Raw genomic sequence first — 7504 nt, 5'->3', positions numbered from 1 at the left:
AATATGGAAGTTGATAGTGATGATGTGGGTTCAGATGAACATAGTGGTGGTTTAAGCCCACCAAGTGAGGATGGTGGCAATGACGCTCGTAATGTTGAGGGTGGAGAAAGTGATGAGGAAGGTGAGCAAATGCACAATGATTCATATGAGGAGATGTCATTGCATAAGCGTGATCGTAACCTAATTGACCTTACAACATCTAGATCAGGTATGGTTCATTCTAGTGATTCATTTATTGATAACAATAGAACTGAGTCGCAATCTAGGAGAGGAAAAAAGAAACAAAATATTACACTTGAAGATGCTTCCTCTTTTAGTCTTGCACAAAGTTTTAGTGATTTTAGCATTGATGAAACATCACAGAGTAGTCAAGGGTACAATCTAATGCATCCAATACATTATCCACATGGTTATTATATACATTAAATCCTCAATATGAAAGTGGACAAGTTCCATTTCACCATTCTTCATTAATGAATTATCAAGAACCTTATTATCAACAATCAAGTCATGGATTTTTTGATTATGTCTTTGGACAAGGACCTACACAAGATGGTAGTCAGTATGACAATGAAGATTATGCTCCTCCACGCTATTCTAGCATGTGGTAACAATTAACAAATAAAATGTGAGTGTTCTAATGGATTTAATAATTTTCTTAAGGTTCTTCAAGTGACAATTTTATAATATTAGTTGTGATGCTTTATCTTACTTTATTTTGTAAGGACATTATATCATTGAATCTTGGCTTTGCTTCCTAATTAGGTATTTGATGATAATGACAATTTCAATATGTTGTACTCTTCTAAGTAAATGTAATTCACTTTTATTTATGTAAAAATAAGATAAAATGTTTTCTTTTAATTGCAAAATTATGTTATTTTATTACAACTTTATTTTAAATTGTTAATTGTCATTAAACAAAGTCCCGTAATGAACAAAAAAAACCTATACAAAGTGAATAATAATAATAGTTATAGTAATTATTTTTGTATTTTGTGGATACATTAATTAATTTCATGCCGCAACAACTGCAATCACATCGCAACGGTCGCAATGACCGCAATCGCAGTAACCGCAATCGTGATCGCAACCGCAATTTAAAACACTGGGAATAGTTTCACTGAATGGATTTACTTGTCAATTATAATTAAATATCTTTCTTGTTATGTTTTAAGGTTGTGAGGGCAAAGAAGAAGGACACGGGAACTGTGTATGCGCTGAAGATCATGGACAAAAAGTTCATTACTAAAGAGAATAAAACCGCTTATGTGAAGTTGGAACGCATGGTGCTTGATCAATTGGATCATCCTGGCATTGTGCAGCTATATTTCACATTTCAAGACACATTTTCTCTGTGTAAGTATTCCTTGGTGTATCTTCTCTATATAATTGCCTTTCTTGTCTATTCCTTTCTGCGTGAGTCTGAGTTTTCTTTTCATTCCCCTTGTTTGCCAAATTGGTCTATCTTATTTGACATCTGTATCTTTCTTTCTTCTGTTCCTTTTACAATGGAGAAGACATGCCACTTGAATCATGTGAAGGTGGAGAACTTTCTGATCAAATAACCAGGGTAAGCTAACATAAAACTTCAAGGCATGTGTTCCATATATTGAGTATAACTAATTTCTTGTGCTAAATTTTTATAGCATGCGCTGATAGTGTCTTAGCCTAGAAGGACCCAGGTTTAATCCCATGTTAGGTCTTAGTATTACTTACAAGTACTATAGAACAATAAAACTACGATATTTGCTTTGGTTTGTAATGCTCTTTATAATTTTCCAAAGACAGGAATTATAAATTGGACCAAAAATGGTTTATATATCAGTATTATCTTTTTGATTAATTCATTGTATACACATAAGCATACACAATTAAATGAAGGGTAAGTTAAGCTACACTTGCCTCCTTGAGATTTCCTTATTTGACACTAACTTTGTTTGCTTAAAATTTATACTGAAGTGACCAAACCCCCATTTGACCAGATGGACTAATCCCCTTTCTAGATCTGTAAGCAGAATATTCCTTCCAACCTTAAAATTAACCATAGTTTAACACTATGACTATTAGAGGTGGTACATCGCCTTACCCTCGCTAGCGAAGAGTTGGTTTTCAGGATTTGAACCCATGGCCTCTAGGCTCGAGGTGATAAGGCAAGCAACCTTACTAATGCACCAATACTCACTCTCATGGCATATCTTTATAGATTGAAAAATTACGATCTTGCAGCATGGATTTTTCACGTATTTTTGTTTTTCCTCTTGCATTTGGTTCCCTCTTTGCAGCCAATAAATCAAACTTGATTTCAATCTTCTATCGTTCTTTTTTTTTTCAATCTCCAATCCTTGTTTGGTTTGGTATCTCTTCAATCTTTTTAAAAGTGTGAAAATTTGACTAAAATTGAGGAATTTTAAAGTGGGTATTTGTCTTCATCCGTGTAACTCCTGCCCCAAATTCCATTGAAGCCAATTTATGTTACTGTTTTATAAGACTCAGACATTCTCCAAAGCAGCAAAGTCTATAAATAACAGTATTATTACAGAATATAATCACAAATTTTATCACTTTGTTTTAGGAAACTGTCCTCTTTGTGTCATTAAGTCATTAAAAGTAATTACGGTTTGCATCCAAATGCGTGGACACCAACTATTGGCCTCGTTAGAGAAATAATTGTATTTTTAATATTGTTAGGAATTTAGTAGTTGTTAACATTTAGGATAGTATCTTTATGCTTGTTACTGCGTGATATCTACTAGCCAGGTTTCTGATTTCTTGCATGCAGAAAGGTCGTCTAACAGAGGCTGAGGCATGATTCTATGCAGCTGAAGTTGTGGATGCTCTCGAATACATACATCAATGCAGCCAGAGAACTTATTACTTACAATTGAAGGACATATTAAAGTAACCGATTTTGGGAGTGTGAAGCCTATGCAGGATAGCCAAATCACTGTCCTTCCAAATGCAGCATCAGGTGAAATAGGAGTAATGGGGAAGCTGCTTTGTTATGTTTATAATTATTCTTGTATATTGTTTTTATTCTTTTCTTTGTATTCCTAGATGATAAAGCCTGTACTTCTGTGGAAACAGCTGCTTACGTCCCTCCGGAGGTTCTTAATTCCTCTCCAGCGACTTTTGGGTAGAGACATATTTATGTTGTTGTCATAATATTATTTCTTATTCTATGTTTCTGTGTATGTAGATCATGTTTTACCTTAGTTCACTATTTTTTCCTAAATCATGGATTATTCTCGACAGCCAAGATGTCAAAAGTTTCTCATGCAGAGTTTCTTCATTGCTTTTATTCCATGCTAGCTCCCCATATAGAAACCTTTCTTTTTTACTTCCTTCGCTATATTACCACAGAAATGACCTCTGGGCACTTGGATGCACATTGTATCAAATGCTTTCTGGGACTTCCCCTTTTAAAGATGCATGTGAATAGCTTATTTTCCAAAGAATTATAGCAAGAGATATTCGATTTCCAGATTACTTGAAGCAAGAGACCTTACTGACCGACTATTGGTTAGTATTTTATTCCTGTACGTGCGGAAATCCCAGCATCCCTATGCTTACTCCAGTTTTTTTATACAAATTTGCACTTTTAATACTATACACTTTCTATTTCTTTGCAATCATTGATACTCTTTATATTAATAAACTAAAAGCATAAAACAGTGCAAAATCCAGGTTGAAATGTTTCATTTATGGCATTCGTGTATGACAGTTCCTTGAGACAGGATGATATTGTGCAAACATAAGTTTAAAAGATTTAGTTATTTTTTCTGTTGATTTTGATGCGTCAATAGTCAAATTCATTCCTCTAAAGGGGTTAGCCTCATAATTCTGGAAAACTAAAGGGGAAACTGGTGACTGCAGATAAAGGTTTTGAACCTTTGATAACATTGTTCAGTTTCTGAGCCGTTTTACAACCAGCATAATTTATTTTGTACAGTCATCACTATTGGTAGTCAAGCTTAGGACATTTTCATAGTTTTTCACTGCCATTCATTTCGCGTTTCTTATGCCATCCTGCAAAACTAGCCTTAATGTTGATTTTCACAAAATAGAAATTGAGTTCAGGAGTCGGTTACGGATGATGAAGATATTAAGCACTTCATACTGTCCGCTATAAAAACGGTACCTAGTTATGTGGATATTTATTCAAAACATTAATTTTACCCTCACCTTATTAAACAAAATAAAGAGGTAAATAACTGCTCCTACGTACCTTTAGCTACAATAGAGAAATCAAGACTAGGTAGTTCTTTCAGGAAAAAAAATTGATTTGTTGATATATTTTATTTATTTATTTTTTAAATAATAGAATAAGATAATACGATAGGGCACTGGTCCATAGTGCATTACATCTTCTTGATTTAGTTGTGAAAATGTCAACTTAAGGTAACGTGACAGAGCACAATTCCCATAGTGCACTACCTCTCATTGATTTAATTAAGAAAATGTCAATTTAAGGTAACGCGACAGAGCAATTCTCATAGTGCACTAATGTAGGGTAATGCGACAGGGCAAAGTCCCATAATGCACTACCCCTTATTATTGATTTAATTTTGAAAATGTCAATTTAAGTACTGCGACGACAGAGCATAAGTCCCATAGTGCACTACCTCTCATTGATTTAATTAAGTTATTGCATTACCCCTTATTGATATAATTTTGAAAACGTCAATTTAAGACGTCAATTTAAGGTAACACGACAGGATACAAGTCCCATAGTACACTACCTCTCATTGATTTAATTAAGTTATTTTGAAAATGTCAATTTGGGGTAACGCGACAAGGCACAAGTCCTATAGTGCACTACCCATATTGATTTAATTTAGTTATTTTGAGAATGTCAATATAGGGTAATGCGAGAGGGCACAAGTCTCATAGTGCACTAGGCACAAGTCTCATAGTGCACTAGGCACAAGTCTCATAGTGCACTAGGCACAAGTCTCATAGTGCACTAGGCACAAGTCTCATAGTGCACTAGGCACAAGTCTCATAGTGCACTAGGCACAAGTCTCATAGTGCACTAGGCACAAGTCTCATAGTGCACTAGGCACAAGTCTCATAGTGCACTAGGCATAAGTCTAGTAGTGCACTAGACCTTAATGATTTAATTTTAAAAATGTCAATTTAAAGTAACGCGACATAGCACAAATCACATAGTGCATAATTCTCATTAAATTATCAACCTTTTTTACAAGCAAAAACCATAGTGATAAAAAGATTTAACATTAATGCATTATTTCATTTTTAACTAATTATCATTCTATGTAACAATAATCACTATATTTTATGGCATAACATTTTGTTAAACTAAATAGCATAAAACACAAACAATAGCACTTATAAACAATTTTCAATATGCATAAACAACCCAACACATGTGATTCTTGTGCATAATTTATTCTCGAAACCATTTATGTATACTAGTAGAAAACGTTAAAAAGAAATGCATGAATATGGCAAAAAGATCAAAAGAAGAAGTAATTTTCTATTACCTAAAGACTCACCAATCAATGGTGAATGAGGGATAAAATCTCATGTCCCTACATTCACGTCCCTCATTGAGGATAGCTCCACCATTAACATGTACATGTTTATCCTCACTTATATTTCTTCAACTAGAGAACTTGTAAACAAAAGTGATGCTACACGCAATAAAAATGAATGAACTATACTTATGATTGACCCAATAATTAACTATATTTCTCAAATATACCATGTTTCTCATTCAGATTTACTTTGTCATGCATTGTGAAGAAGGATACATTTTATTTCCATAAACACCATATGTCCAGATTATTTAGTAGCAACACATAATAATATCAATCAAACAAAAGCTAAAGATGTTATTATAATCTATACAGAGCCACAAAAGGAAATTTGTCACCTTCAATATGATTGTGCTGACATTAACGGTGAATAATGCAAACATGACATAGTAAACCGGTGATGCAACTTGGAAAGAAAGACTTTCTTGTATGTCCCAATTTCTCTTTCAAAGATTCAACCCCTTCCTCCTGTAACAGTATATGCTTGCGGAACATAGAAGAGTTATCCAATTTTTTTTGATAATTGCCTATTTTTCATTTGCCTATTTTTTCTATTTTTTTTGGTTGCCCACCCCTTCCTTACTTGCTAATTTTGGGTTTTAAATGGGGTGAGATTAGGGTTGGAAACCCTAATCTGGTTGGGCCAAAGTGGCCCAATTTATTTTCAAATTATTTTCTCGCCTACTTTTACTTCAAAAATATTTCTCAACTATCAACTAAATTATCCCCAATTAAAATTGAGTGTTTACAGTTGTCCCTCTTTACTTGTTTTTTACTAGATAATAAGAGTAACGAAAGTTACTAAAATTATCATGGCGAGGAGGAACAAAAGATAGAAAAAGACCAAATTTTGACTGAGAGATTACATAAATTGGGAAAAGTTTCAATGATGATGCTTAATAGCATGATTAACGAGACCGTTAGAGGGTCCAAGACAACACGAGACCACTAGGGGGTCCGGGTGTAAAAGGGAGACAATGGGAACGCACGAATAAAGAGGAACTCTGAGTCGAAAATAGGATGAGTCCACTTGGGGTCAAGACACAATCACGAGACCACTGGGGAGTCAGGTGTGAAGAGAGACCATGGGAACGCTGGATAATGAGGAACTCTCGGTCGAAAATAGGATGAAACCACTTGGGATCAAGACACAATCACGAGACCGTTGGGGGGTCAGGTGTGAAGAGAGACCGCAGGAATGCACAGATAATGAGGAACTTTGGGTCGAAAATAGGATGAGACCACTTGAGATCAAGACACAATCACGAGACCACTTGGGGGTCAGGTGTGAAGATTAATCACGGGAACGCACAGATAATGAGGAACTCTGGGTCGAAAATAGGATGAGACCACTTGGGAAGGGTCAAGACACAATCACGAGACCGATGAGAGGTCAAGTGTGAAGAGAGACCAAAGAAATGCATGGATAATAAGGAACTCTGAGTCGAAAATAGGATGAGACCACAGAAATTTTTTATAAGTGAGGATTAATGCATCATTTAAAATTTGTAGAAAAATAATAATAATTAGGATCATTTTGTATTGAACAATAGGAATGTGACTTTACATTTGTTCATTTCCCTTCCTTATTCATTCACTGTGTTTTATCCCATAATTTAATCTTATGCTTTCCATTTGTCTTCTTATTGTAATAATAATAATAATTTGATATAATTTTCTTTCAGTTAAAATTTGAAATAATTTTGTTAATAATTGTGTAATGATACATGATTATTAAGGTAATACTTATGAGCAAAATTCGATTTCATTTATTGCAATTTAAATGTGAATAAATGTACAATTACTCAATTTGATTCTAAGAAAGTTGCAAGTGATGATTAATATATGAGTTAAGATTTGGACTAAAGAAAAAATAATTCAGATCGTTTTGTTTATTTTTCTCACTTAACTCTGTAAATATGTTCACCTACATTTTTAACTAT

At 34.1% G+C, this 7504-nt stretch overlaps 1 pseudogene; it reads left to right on the top strand.

The window, feature by feature from the left end:
- LOC109327729 lies at positions 4-3742 on the top strand (annotated as a pseudogene).

This window comes from Lupinus angustifolius, chromosome LG02 (genome assembly GCF_001865875.1).
Source record: "Lupinus angustifolius cultivar Tanjil chromosome LG02, LupAngTanjil_v1.0, whole genome shotgun sequence".
NCBI lineage: Eukaryota > Viridiplantae > Streptophyta > Magnoliopsida > Fabales > Fabaceae > Lupinus > Lupinus angustifolius.
Note: the sequence above shows the minus strand (reverse complement) of the source record. Positions and strands in the feature narration are given on the sequence as shown.